The 14,422-nt window shown below is 38.0% G+C and overlaps 1 long non-coding RNA gene across 1 annotated transcript; it reads left to right on the top strand.

Moving 5' to 3' along the window:
• Positions 1-3,984: 3,984 nt before the first annotated feature.
• On the top strand, positions 3,985-13,776 carry LOC131239984 (uncharacterized). Its single transcript, XR_009168546.1, has 2 exons — positions 3,985-4,232; positions 13,370-13,776. It is a non-coding gene; the product is annotated as an uncharacterized LOC131239984 (long non-coding RNA).
• Positions 13,777-14,422: the final 646 nt, after the last annotated feature.

Genomic DNA, 14,422 nt, shown 5'->3' with positions numbered 1-14,422 from the left:
TTACGTAGCTTTTTATAAGCTTGCCACAAACCTCGGTCCTACACAATAACCTACCAAGCGCACACTCCTGCAAGATGCTCCCATAAGAGATTTGAGTTGATTTTCTATCGGCTAACAAATAACCTTGGACTCAATCCAAAGACCTACGTTTACTCCCACCGGGAGGCTCCCTCAAAGACTAACACGTACACACCCGTGTCCGGTAGCCTACACAAGGACTTAGATTTAGGTACTACACAAGAATCAAGGTCCTACACAAGAACTTAATTGAATTTGTCAATTTAAACTATTACACTCAATCCTATATATATGAAGGAGTATATGTTTTCTTATAAATGACAACTTGCTTGTTGAATTGAGCTCCTTTTGTAGTATCTTCTTGTGTTGCTCGATCGATGTTTTCTTGTGCTTCAACCAGCTCTCCCAATCATGATGCTGATGCGTTGCCAATGCTTTAACTCCAATGATCAAATATCTTGCATGAGGTGGTCATTTGAGATGACCAAGATGATGAGAGGTTGGATGAATCTCCTATAACTAATGAAAGATTGTAATTCTAAAAGATTCACCTAAATGGGTGTTCTAGAGGATTTAGACAAGGATTTGACTATAGGTTCAGGTTTAATATCTAGAATAAGGTAGAGATCAAGTTCATCTTCAACATTGAAGTTAAAATCCTCTTTTAAGTGATGAATTACAAGAAAGATAAATTAGATCTGATGGGCTTAGAGGCTTTAGATGATGGATATGATCATGGAATCACCTATGCTTCTGTTGTACAAAAAATCCATCCAAATGCCCAAAAACCGAATGCCCTATATATAAAGTTTGAGTTTCAATAGTAAAAAATAAGTAGAAAATGACTCTGTTGATGACATCAAGAAAATCGAGTTTTTAGCTCAATTGTTGCTAAATAGTTTCCTCACTGCTACCCGATTCCATCGAGTGGTCTTCGATGGCATCGAGGGAACCCTTCGATGGGTCTTCGATGCCATTAAGAAACTCAAATAAAAAATCATAACTTCCTGGAGACATATGAGTTACCTGTCGGGTTCCATATGCTCAATGAGAACGAGCATCACTCGAAAGTCTGTTGTTTTGGGCATATAAATTCACAACAGCTTTGTATTTCTAACAACCTTACTTATCATGTTTCAATTAAGCTTTTAAGGCTAAGAGATGATTAACAAAGTTTACCGATACGGCTAAGGATCATCTAGAGATTCCGGGGGTTATTTTGGGTCAAGGGTTAGGGTCACCAAGGCATCTCATTTACATGTTCTTTGCTTCTTCATGCTCGTGTTCTCTTAATTCTTTGTTCTTTAGCTTCTAAGGGCTCAATCGACTACTTGACATATGGACTCATGTGATTGACAAACAAGATGTAAAAATCATTGCACTAACATAGTCTTATCACTTAGTGTAAAGTAGTTAGAGCTGTTAAAGGGCTAGCTTTATGCTGCCCAATCCTAGCCCAAAATCCTCCAAGTTAGCCCAAGTAGAACCTACATCCAATAGAAAAAAAACAAAAAAACCAACTAAAGCGTTGCCCATGTTTAACCCGTATGATAGTTTTGTGTCCATGCTCACTTAAATATATAAAATGTGTAAAAATAAAATGGAGAAATAAAATTTAAATGGAAATCTCAAGTTATTACGGTTCAAGTTAAAGGGGAAAAATGTAATTTCAATCCAAGTCAATTGTGCATTTTATATCACACTTGTATATTAGTACATATATGACCCAAAAGGCCCTCATTTTAAGAGACGGGCAAGTGCTTCTAATAAGTTCCATGCCTCTCTCACATGTTCGAAAAATCCATCCCCAAATAAATAATCATTCCCTCTATATAGACCATGGAAGGGCCCACATAAATAATTATTACCTCTTGTGGTCCATCATATAGTGAGGTTCTAAGAGTTTTCACAACTGTTTCTCAAATGTCACAAAAAATATATATTAGTATACATATAGTGGGGCCTATTAAAATGTGGTTAAAGAAAGTGTAGCTCACCACTAAATATACATTTAACATTTACCCCTGACATTTATGGATCCCACCACACTATAACATCATTTCATTTCATTTATGGGTCTCACCATATATATATATATATATATATATATATATATATATATATATATATTTTTAAAAATAAATAATTGATTTGCTTTGTGCGCTTGTGATTATCATTTATAAATTAGTTGCATGAATGTCAAATCATTTTTAGTTTATGTAATTAGACCCACTAATGGCTTGGAAGCCTTTATGTTAAATTGCTTTACTTAGTTTAATTTACACATTGCTTGAAGTTAAGCAATTATGTTTAAATGATTAAAATTTTATTTGATCCTAATCATCTTCCCCTATGACATAACCATCATTCTTCAGCTCCGCCAAGCTTCTGCGCATAGCCCATGGGCTCACTATGCTTCTTTTTTTTTTTTTTTAGGGGGGGGGGAGGGGATTTCAAATCCCCTGATATGTTTAGCACAATAAAATAACTGAGAGTTTTAATTTTTAAATCCAAAGGGTTTCAATCCCCTTAAAGAGAGGGTTTAAAATCCAAGATGAAAGCTTGGATTACAGGTAAAATCTTTTCAAGAGTTGCATGTGTAACATGTGTCACTAGACTATTAATCTATTGGGCACACGACCCACCGATGATATCCCAAAACAATTAGATTATCAATTGCATCACTATAATTACTTTAATATGATAATCTGTGCCGTTCAAACATTGTCCATGTAAATCAACAGTTAAAAATTATTGGTTAGTCACTCCGATGTGATCTTGTGCTTGTGGCCTATCCAAGACTTCGAATTCACCATTTTCGAACAAAGTATATATTTCAATGGGCTTATTACAACAATTGTGTCAAACATTACATAACTACACTAATTAAAGATATTAAAATTGATTTAGCAATTAAATTCAAATCCCTATAAATATACCATGCAGATTTCTAAATGCATGGATTCCTGAATTCAGGGTGCCAAACATAACAGGATGATTTCAAAATCCAAAGGGTTTGAAATCCACGGTTCCAAATTCGGTGAGGCGGTGTGGCCGTGATCGGGGGGGGGGATATGCAGTATATCCATGCTATCCGTCCATCTTTCCATATCATTCCAAGGCGGTGTGGTCCTTACCACCTTGATATGCATTATATCCATGCTATCCGTCCATCTTTCCATATCATTCGAGGGAATGCGATAAAAATTGAAGTAAATCTAAATCTCAGGTGGATCACACTGCAGCAAACAGTGGGATTGAACGCCCACCATTAAGGGCCTATTTGGCCAGGCAGATCCCAAGGTATTAGGAGGGATGGGATCAGCAATATCCTGGGATAGGCATGACGAGCCAAGCAGATCTGGTGAACTTGTCCCAGGATATGAGCAATCCCATTGATCCTAAGACAATCCACTGACATCACCATCATTACCTTAATATTGATCCTATCCCTTGGTTGGATGGATTGGAATGTAAAATCCCGGGATATGCACGACGTGCCAATCATACCCAGACATAAGCAATCCCATGGATCTTAAGACAATCCACTAACACCACTATCATTACCTTAAAATTGATCCCATCCCTCCTAATACCATGGGATCTGCCCGGCCAAACAGGCCCTAAATGTTTCCAGGGCCTACCATAATTTTTATTTTCCATCCCACTTTTTGATTAGGTCACACCGACCTGGATGAAGGGAAAAAACAAATATTAGATTGATCTAAAATTTTTATGGCCCACAAATATTTTTAATGGTTAATCACCGCTGTTTCCTATAGCGTGGTCCACCAAAGATTTGGACCTGCTTCATTTTTTATCTCATGATCAATGATCTGGAAAAATGGATAAACGTCATAGATATACTAGACATACATTAAGATGGGCCCACGCTCAGGGCCGCACCGTGTTAGGTAAGGCCGGTGCCGCACGTAATCCACTCTCACAAAATTTTAAGGGTTTCGAAAGCTCGACGCGCTCACACCTCTGGCCCCAAATGCAATTTTTCGGTTCTTTCGATCTGCAAAGCCATTGAAGAGGAGATTTTGGCCAATCAATTGATCCTGCAAGAAGTTCCATTTGCCGTATTTTCAAGAGCATTGGAGCTGAAACGAAGAAAAAAAAAAGATTTTCCCCTTTTCACATCTCTATAACTACGAAGCTTAAATATTCAGTTTTCTGATTGATTGGATCTCTTCTTGAGCTTGATAGAGGTATTTTCTTGCCCCTTAATATCTGCTAATGAATTATTTTTCATTTTCGATGAACATTTATGGTTTATTTTGGGATTTTTTGAATATATATATATATATATATATATATATATATATATATATATATATATATATATATATTTTCTTATTGCTATGCAATGTGGTCGGGTAGGGTCCGGTATGTAATATTTATGCCCGTGTGGTGTGTTATATATTGAGTTGGAAAATTCTCAATCCTGTATTGAAGTCTCCTATTCCTATCCTAGTAGAGATGGATGCAAGCGTGCTATGGATTTCAGCCTGATGGTATTGTGGGAAGGTTGATAAGCTCGTTTGGTTGCTAAACATTATATTCCGACTCTTGGCCTGGACTACACAGAGACTTTTTTCCCTGTTGCTAAACACATTGCCATCTGTGTTATAATCTCTGTGGCCATTAATTATAGTTTGCGATTTTTTCAGCTTGATGTTAAAAATGTGTTTGTACATGGAGATCTCATGGAAGAGACACATATTGAGAGACCACTTAGGTTTGTTGCTCAGGGAGTTAGATAAGGTTTGTAGGTTGAAGATGGCAATATATGGGTTGAAACAATCTCCTTGTTTTGGACTCTAGTGTTGTAGAAGTTTGGCATCGCCCGGGTAATGCTAAATAAGGTAACTGAGCTGGTTTTTGGATGGTCGTCTATGGCCTGGAGTAATGTAGGAAAAGTTTCTATACAAGATGGTGTGTCAAATCACGGTGTGGGTCATTTGGCTTGAGAGAAGCAAGCAAATATTCCAAGGGAGAAGGCTCAAGTTTGAGACATCATTTTGCATACAAAATTACAAGAACTTGCTGAAAAGTGATAAGATGATCAAGCTAAGATTGGACAATGACAATCTGCAGTTTGATCTTCTATCCTTGATAGATGTGAGGGCTCTTGAACGTCTAGTAGCCGAGTACGAAATGAAAGAAGCTGTGGATTTCCGACTGCTTTTTTCCAAGTCTTTTGGAGCGTGGTGAAGAAAGATCTGGTAAGCTGTCTTTGAGTTCTTCAAGAGGTGTGGCTGTTGAAAGAACTTGGAGCTTCTTTTATTGCTATTATGCCAAAGGTCGAAGGCGCAGTTAATTTGAAGGGACTTCGGGCATATCAGCCTTATAGGGGGCCCCTATAAGATTTTCACTAAAATCCTTGCTTCTAGATTTTGGGCAATAACTGCCAAAGTCATCTTGGTTAATCAAGGTGCATTGGGGGGGGGGGGAATTGGCGGAGGTGGCGTGTAAGCTGGATATCGAGACGGCCTACGATCAAGTTGATTGGGGTTTCTTGGACTATATGCGTGAGAGGTTAGGCTATGGTCAGAAATGGAGGGCTTGGTCGCTTGAGTGTGTTAGATAGGTTTTTGTTTTCAATGTTGGACTGTAAGGATTCTTTAGTACTTTGACAGGATTATGGTAGGGGGATCCATTATCCATTTTTATTTGTTGTGGTGGTTAAAGCTTAGAGCAAAATGTTTACTGAAGGCCAGGAGGCACGTATTTGTGGATTCGAAATTTCGAGCTCGGGACCCTTGATTTCCTACTTGTAGTTGCCAATGATACCATCCTTTTCTATGAGGCAGCATATGTGTTGGTGGAGAACATGAGGAAGATAGTGTGGTGCAATGAGGCGGTGTCAAGCCAAAACATTAACTGCTTGAAAAGTGAGATTTTGGGCATAGGACTTCCTTATGAGCAAGGTATCCCATATCGGTATCGGTTGGCGTAACGGTGCCCTGTAAAATCGATATGGATACGGGGGCGTAACAGGTCGTAACGGCGCAATTTTATTTTATTTTTTTGCCAAAAAAATATGGATTAAATCCGGAATGTTCTAAACATTCCAAATATGCATTCATTTATAAATTGGAACATGTTTATGGTGGTGTAACGGTCCACTCTTTGGTGAGAAGTTGTATCGGACTGTTTGATTAATTTTTGAATCAGGTAACCTGAATTTGACTACAAAATTCATATATTTAATTTTCTAAATATCTAATTTATATACTTAACAATTTAATATCTTTCTCCCAATAGTTCTTTTAAAAAATGAAATTAAATTTAGGTAGATGACATTGCCAATTTCGGGCTGACTTGAAGGACCAATCTATGCCCCAAATTAGCCTCAAATTCATGCAATTTATTGCTATTATACCACTTATGTATTGGTGGACATTTATTGGATAGTGAATCATGAAAAAAATCAAAAGCCCTATTTTAAAAAATAAAAGTCCACAAAATAACAATCAAAACTATTCAAATAATTTGATTTTGGCATTGTGAGTTAGCAATTGCAGTTCATAATTTAATTGGTAAATTTTAAGTTAACATGTCTCGTGTACAATTTTTTAAGGGCTCGAATTAGGCGGGACTCGGATGGTGAAGTGTAGCACACGTGTCAAAGTTTTTTGGGCCCTACCTGTGATGAATGTGTTATATCTAAACCATCCATTCATTTAACGAGATCGTCTTAAGGCTTGACACGAAAAATAATACAAATCTAATTATCAAGTGGACCACACTGCAAAAAGTAGCGGGGGATTGAACGCCTACCATTGAAACCTTTTTTGGGATCACAGAACTTTTGGATCAATATGAAATTTGTTTTTCCTCTTCATTCAGGTCTTTTTGACCTTATGAACAGATTGGATGGAAAATAAATGTTATGGTGGGCCTACGAATTGTTTAACGGTGAAAATCATCATCTCCGCTGCTATTTTTGGTGTGGTCCAGACGATCTTTAGATACGATTCATTTTTTGGGTAATGCTCTAAAATGATATTTAAAAATAGATGAACGGTGTAGATATAATAAATACATCACTGTGGAGCTCATATAACTTTGATCTCCTTTGAACCGTTCGTACAACTCAGAGCTCGAGGAGTGTTAGCGCTCGTCTTAGCGTGACACGTACCTACAGCAGCTAAGCTGGTGTGTGGTACACTTGCAAAAAAAAAAGGAGAGAGGGAAACCGAAAAGAAAAAAGAGGGAAAGAAGAGAAAAGAAAAAAGGGGGGAAAGAGAGAAAGAACAGAGAGAGAGAGAACAAGAAGAAGAAGAAGAAGAAGAAGAAGAAAACGAAGGTTGCAGCTGCAGCAGGGCCGCAGCTGTCTGAGAAGAGGAAGAAGAAGAAGAAGAGGAAAAAAAAAGAAAGGAAAAAGGTAACTTTTTTTTCAAGGCCCGTAACAGCCGTTACGAGTCCGTAACGGCCATTACGGTTACAATATCAGCCCATTGCCCGTTACGCCCTCGTATCACGTAACGGGCCCCACCGTTAGCATTAGGTATTGGCTGTTACGGCCGATACGTAACCGATTTGGGATACCCTGCTTATGAGGAGGTTAAGAGGTTGGTGTCAGTCTTTAGGTGTAGTGCTGGATGATTTCCCCTCTACTTATCTCAGCCTTCTCTTGTGCATTGGAAAACTAGCCAAACATCTATGCGAGTCTTTCCCTAAGGAAAAACATTATAGTTGATCAGTGCTACTATAAATGTGGGGCTTAGGTGGTTTGGGCTCCCTTGTGTAGGAGGGGCATTCGAGACGAGGAAGTGGAAGATTTTGTGTGGCTTCTTGATCTTTTAACAAACTATCACCCCATTGAAGGGAATCGGGATGCGATGGTCTAGCTTAGTCACAAATTTGGTTACTTCTCTGTCTGGTCTTTCTATGGTCTGAATTGGCAAACACAGTCAGGATTGAAGGCCAAGACTCACTATTCCTGGAGATATGGTGTGTCCCTTAGAGTTGTGGCTTTTGTATGGCTGGTTGGAAGGAAGCGGGTCCTCACCAATGGTAACCTACAAAAGTGGTCTCTGGCTAGCCCTAATGTTTGCATGATACGTATGAGAGATGTGGATATTTGAGTGCTAAGGTGCATAAATCAATTTTTAACAAGTGATGGGTATTTTGGGTATTTTTATTTTTTGGTTTTTAAGTGAATAAAAGCAAGGGGGCAGGGCATCCAACCCGAACCCCCTTTCTCCTTTTCCATTCTCTTTCTCAACTCTCTTCTCTCTTTTTTCTCGTACATCTTTTCATTAACTACAATGAAAAACTGGTTGAGTTCACATATCATCAGTCTTTTTCCTATTGTTAGATCACATGACTAGGTGACCACTAAGAGGAGCTTAAATTGGTTTCTTGAGGCTCTCATGTAATTAGCAAAACTCTGCTTGCTCATATGCACTCTAAAACAACCCAGTTTTTCATGAGAAAACTGGACGACGTTGAAATTGCCTCCCATGCCCCGTGGAAAATTTACCTTTTTGTTTATTCAACTCACCCAGATTTTGTTTATTTCTTCATGTTGTTAGGTCCATAGATGGACAAACAACAACCCACCCCCCCCCCCCCCCAGCTCTCTTTCCCCTTCCCTATTTTCTTCTTCCTTTAGGAATGTTAGGAACGTCGAATACTTTGGAAATGGAAACATTTTCCATTGAAACCTACTATTTCCCTGTTTGACAAAACAATGAGGTATGGAAACTGTTTTCCATTTCCAAGGTTTTACTTGAAAATGTGGACACGATGACCATCAAAAAACTTTCTAGATTTTCAAGGTTACGAGTGTCAACTCTTGCTGTTGTTTGAGTGTTAATTTTTCGACATTTCCATAGAAAACTGCACTCCAAACCAAACGACAAAATTAGAGTTGGAATTCATGAGCTTTCCATTTCGTGAGGATTCCCTGTTGCTTTTCTACGTCCATGGTTTTGATTTCTCTCTATCCAAACACATCTTGTTATTTCTCCTCTTCTTGTTTTGCTCCATAACAAGTGCTAGTTCTTGTGGTTGTTTGTACATTTCATGCTTATCAAAACAATGGTCATTGGAGTTGATGATACAATGGTACAAATATGGATCGATATGGATATGATGCATCTCGACAACTTGAATAATTTGGATACAGAAACAGGTTTGGGTCAACGGCGGTATTCATACGATTATAAAGATGAAATCAAATTTTCTTTCTTTCTTTCTTGCTTTCTAACTTTTTTATTTTTTATTTTATTTCTTTTCTTCTCTCTCTCTGGTTTTCTTTTTTTCCCTCTCTTCAAGGGTTAGCATACCTGATATTGAAAATGTCTGAACATAGTAAAGAGATATATATATATATATATATATATATATATATATATATATATATATATATATATATATATATATATATAATATGCATGATGAAATTTATGAATTCGCATTGTATCAAGACATTGTTACAATATATTTACAGTTTAATGCATAATGACACAAGTATCATAGCAATGCACCAGCTAGTTCTTGGCCAGGTTTACCTTGCAAGGAGGATTCATGTCAGGTAGGCAACCAATTATTGAATAATAAGGCTGATTTAGTGATCTTGGGTGTTGAGTTGAGGTTGGCATTTGTGGGATGTAGCTAAGGTGTCTTACATGTTGTTTGACTCTAGGTTAATTCTTTTTCTGGTACTCAAAAAGCCAGAGGTAGTCTAACTAATGCATTTGGCGGCTTAGTAGTGAGGGACCAATTCTGTGATAAGTTGTAGATGCTTTGGGGTGGTCAAAGAATGGATATTTACTGTCAACACATTCAAATAAGTGAATCACATTGCAAAATCCTGCACACAGAGTGCCTAGGCCAATGCTATTTTAGGAATGCTAAATTGTTTCAAATGATGCAATTATTCATAAATTGTAAGTATGCTATGGTATTTTTGTTTGTTCTTTTCAATAACATTTCATTCATTCTTGCCGTCAATCCAGAAAAAGAAAAAAGGAAATAATCATTCACCATCACCATCACCATCACCACTATCATCTTAGGCCCTGTTTGGTAGATGCATAAAAATGAGTTCATCTCATTTTCGTTAACTGTAATTATGTATTAGAGATAAAGATCTCTGATACATACAAAGTTCATGTTAGCAGTAATTATCTATTATAGATCAAGATCTCTAATATATAATTACCATTAAGTAAAATTTCAAGTAACTCATCTCTTGTTTGTGGATGGTAATTGGTATGGGGAAGTATCATTTGGTAGAATGGAAAGAAGTATGTGAACGAAAGATGTGAGGGTTGGGCACAAGAAGGCTGAAGACAATGAACACGTGTCATTGGGAAAATGGTTTTGGTGGTTTGCGTTAGGTGAAGATAGCCTCTGGAAGTAGGTTACAAGGGCCGAATATAGCCTTAGGGATAATAGTGCAGTCCTTGCCCGTGCCCTACCTATAGAACGGTAGGAGCTTGGAGAACCATTCAGAAAGTGGAGACTTTTGCAATGAAGGAACTGAATATGGTGAAGGGAATGGTCCTAGAAATTCTGTTCTAGGAGGAAGCATGGTGCGATTATTGCCCATTCCAACTTCTCTTTGAGATGTCTATTGGTTGGCTCTGTAATTTTGATGGATGGTTGTCCTATGCATGTGTGTGCCCCAGGGGGGGGGGGGGGGGGGAGTTGTTTGAAAAGGAATCATAGTGATTAACAATCATTTCTTTTGCCCAACTCTCTCTTGGGAAGGAATGTTCATCCTATTTTCAGGAATCAATAAAAGAATCAGATTGTGGAAATCACTTGGATTTACTGTTCGGTCCTCTATATGAAGCTTCTTGGAGTGTCTGCCGTTGGGGATTCTTTTAGCTGTCCCATAATTCACTGATCATTCTCTCAGGGGTTTGGTGGTGCATTCTTAATATGTTTGAGGTGGAGTGGTCGACCTGTCAATGGACAGGCTCCTTGTAGCATAGAAATTCAGATTTAAAATGACTGAATTTTGCACCTGTCTCTACTAGCAATGTGCCGGTCTCATTGAAGGAGCGCAAGGCAATTGAGCTTTTAGAAGCAAGTCAGAAAAACTTGAGAATTGCACTAAAAAACACCCAATTTTATAAATTATCAAAATATAGGTGTATACAACCACATATAGTATTTCATAATGTTATTCTGATGTCACAAAGTAGAGTTGGGCCACTTGGAATATCCATAAAAACAAGTTAGGGTTCTATTTGGTAGAAAATGCTGTTTTTTCCCTTCTATTTTTGAGAAATCACCCCATCTAATCACATACATATTTTCAGTGCTAGCAATTATCAAAAGCCATTTACTACTAGCTAGAACTGATGAGTTACGGTGGTTAACTTGCCTAGCTGGTGTTCAGATTAGATGATGGGTTTCTCTTCTTGTTTAGAAAACCATGAATCTTGTTACATAGTCATTGATTGCATGACTGGACTAAAAATGTTGCATTGATCTTTAGAAGGGAAATTTCTTATGTTCCAATCAGTGTTTTAAATAGCAGTAGCGTGTTGTGTAGCGTTCAACCCTCTATAGCGTATGACGAAATTGTGTAGCGTGTAGCGTAAGCTACACAATACTTATATTTTTTTATTATATATATATATATATATGATAAATATTAAATAGCACAATAAAAAACAATGCACACATACACACACCACAGTTGGCCCACCATAGAAAACAATGCAAATCCACCCCTTCACGCATCTCAGTGGGCCGCACGTGGGCCACAACATAGAAAAACAATGCAAATCCACTCCTTCACACACCTCAGTGGGCCCCATGTGGGCCATACCATAGAAAATAATGTAAATCCACCCCTTCACGCACCTCAGTGGGCCCCACGTGGGCCGTACCACAAAAAATAATCTACATCTACAGAGATATTGAAAAAGAAATGAAAAAAATTATAAAAATTAAAAAAATGCACAGTAATCGGCATTTTAAAAGTGAAAAAATAAGAAAAACTCAAAATGCCAAGTTATTTTCATTGTACATTGAAAGAAATTCAAAAAAAAAAGGAACATGTGTACCTATTTTTAATCTCAAGATGAGATTGAATTAATGAAATATGTGAAAGTTCAAGCTCCACAGCCGATCGCAACCGGAATAGGGGAAATTCGATTTCTCTGTCATTTCTTCTCCATTGTTGATGAAACTGCACCAAATGGAGCTCCTTGTAGTCTTCAACAATCGGCCAAAGAAGCCCCTTCGAAGGACATTTCGATTGCAAGATTGAAGAGGGGGAGAGGAAGCAGCGTCGGGTGTCGGGTTAGGGCCGGCTGTCGAATACTATTCGAATAGTGTTTTTTTAAAAAAATTTTTAAAAAACTTAAGTTACCGCTATGGTTTGAGTTCACCACCATTTACAGTAGTGTAAAAAAAAAAAAAAAACAGGTAGCGCACGCTACCTGTGATACACGCTACGCTTCCGTAGCGTACGCTACGACCCCTGTAGCGTGCGCTACAGGGGATATATGCTGCTGTACACGCTACGTAGCATTTTTGGAGCGCTACGCTATGTCGCGTACGCTATTGCTACGCTACTGAAAACACTAGTTCCAATACAGAGCGTATAAGCAAACTATGCCAAGATGGTTGAAAGGTTTCTTCATGGCACAAATGCCAACGTACCATGTGCAATATCTAGGTCACTCATCTAGAGCCCACTGTAAATATTTCCTGGCCCAATGATTAGGTTGGTCTGTCGACTACACGTATGCTGAATTTGGACTGTTGGTTCATTTCTCCCAAGGGCCTGTTTGGTTTTCCAATTTCCTATGAAATGCAAAGTAAATGAGCCATCATATCATTTCTGGCTGTTTGTTTAAAGAGGAGTTATGGCTCGTAAATCGAGAGTGAAATACACTTGTAGAAGTAGGTAAAGTAAATTGCAATCTTTACATTTTCAAATCATAAAACTACCATTTTTACAGTGATTCGAGGTGAAACAAACAATGTGGCAAAATCATCAAGGAAAGTGACGTCACCATACAATTACAAGAGTGAATAATCATTATCCATTTATAGCCATGTACTGTTGTAATTGGAAAACCAAACAGGCCCTAAGCGTTCATTTTTCGTTCATACACGTGCTGCCAACCTAACGAGTGGGTGCTTGGACTTGTTCACAGTTGGCACATGCGGCAATGAAAACCCTAAATTGTTTTTGTGCAAATCTCCTCTATATTTTTGGCTGAAAGAGCTGACATTAAAGTATCTTGTGTGAGCTTATAGCCATTGTTCAACCCATTCTACATGATGAGTGGAACTATGTGCATCTTGCAATTGTTGAGTGTTCTTATTTTCATTGTTAAATTTCTGTAATGTGGCTGTTCAGATTTCAAGATGAGGAAAGGATTGCACCCCCAGATGCAATGGATATCATATGTGACATAGAGTGGAAGACTGATTCAGGTTATGATGACTAGAATACATGACACGGGTAAAGTCTATCATTTTAGAGCGAGGCGTCAGATTGCCCAGAGCCTTGGCCAGGTTGCCAAGTTCAATCGCCGTTATGGGCTAAAAACAGAGGATGAACCCGAAAAGAAATGATTTTCATTCATATTGAGTGAAACTTTCAATTTTACTTTGGCGTGTGATTTAGATATTTGAATCTTTTGGCTCTGAATAATTCTGTAGTTTTTTTTTTTTCATTCTTGTTGTTTTGTTTGGGGCATTTTTGTTTTCTTGAATTGGTTTATTAGATGATTGGTGAAGAAATGATTCATCAAGTTTAAATTCCGATAGGATATGCATGGTAGGTTCGGGCACTAGGTCCATGAAAGTGGAACCCATGTTTCAGCGAGCCAGAGCAGACCGTCAATCTAATAGTCCCTGTAGTGCCTAATACCCTAGCGATCTATCTGATCATTGTGTATGCGCTTGTTTTTTTTTTTTCCTGTTGAATGCCCTTTTGATGCATCTTTTAACAATCTACAGCGCACTGAATGGAGGGTTATGACTCTCCCCGTTGGGAGATTTTTGGTGGGGCCCATCAGACCATTGCCCTGGATGACTTATAAGAGCCCAACTGGTGTGTTGGTCTCGGTATTCTAAAATTCTGCCTTTTGGCAGTCCTCATTTTGATTCTCATCGTTAAAAGGAACCTACCGCAGAGGTTTGCTTGTCCCATGCATGTGTACATGGCTTGGCATCTATATACCATGCCAACATGGCAGACTGGTGCAATATCCAGTCTGTCCAATAAGTGGGTCCAACCATCTAGACGTTCTCAACCAAAAATCAAGTTTGTTCCACGCATTAGGTGGGCCACAATGTTAGAAACAATTTGGAAATCTTCCAACAAATTATTATTATCATTATCATGATTATTATTATTATTATTATTATTATTATTATTATTATTAATTTTCCAGATATAAGTTTG

Source organism: Magnolia sinica, chromosome 3, assembly GCF_029962835.1.
Source record: "Magnolia sinica isolate HGM2019 chromosome 3, MsV1, whole genome shotgun sequence".
Taxonomy (NCBI): Eukaryota; Viridiplantae; Streptophyta; class Magnoliopsida; order Magnoliales; family Magnoliaceae; genus Magnolia; species Magnolia sinica.
Note: the sequence above shows the minus strand (reverse complement) of the source record. Positions and strands in the feature narration are given on the sequence as shown.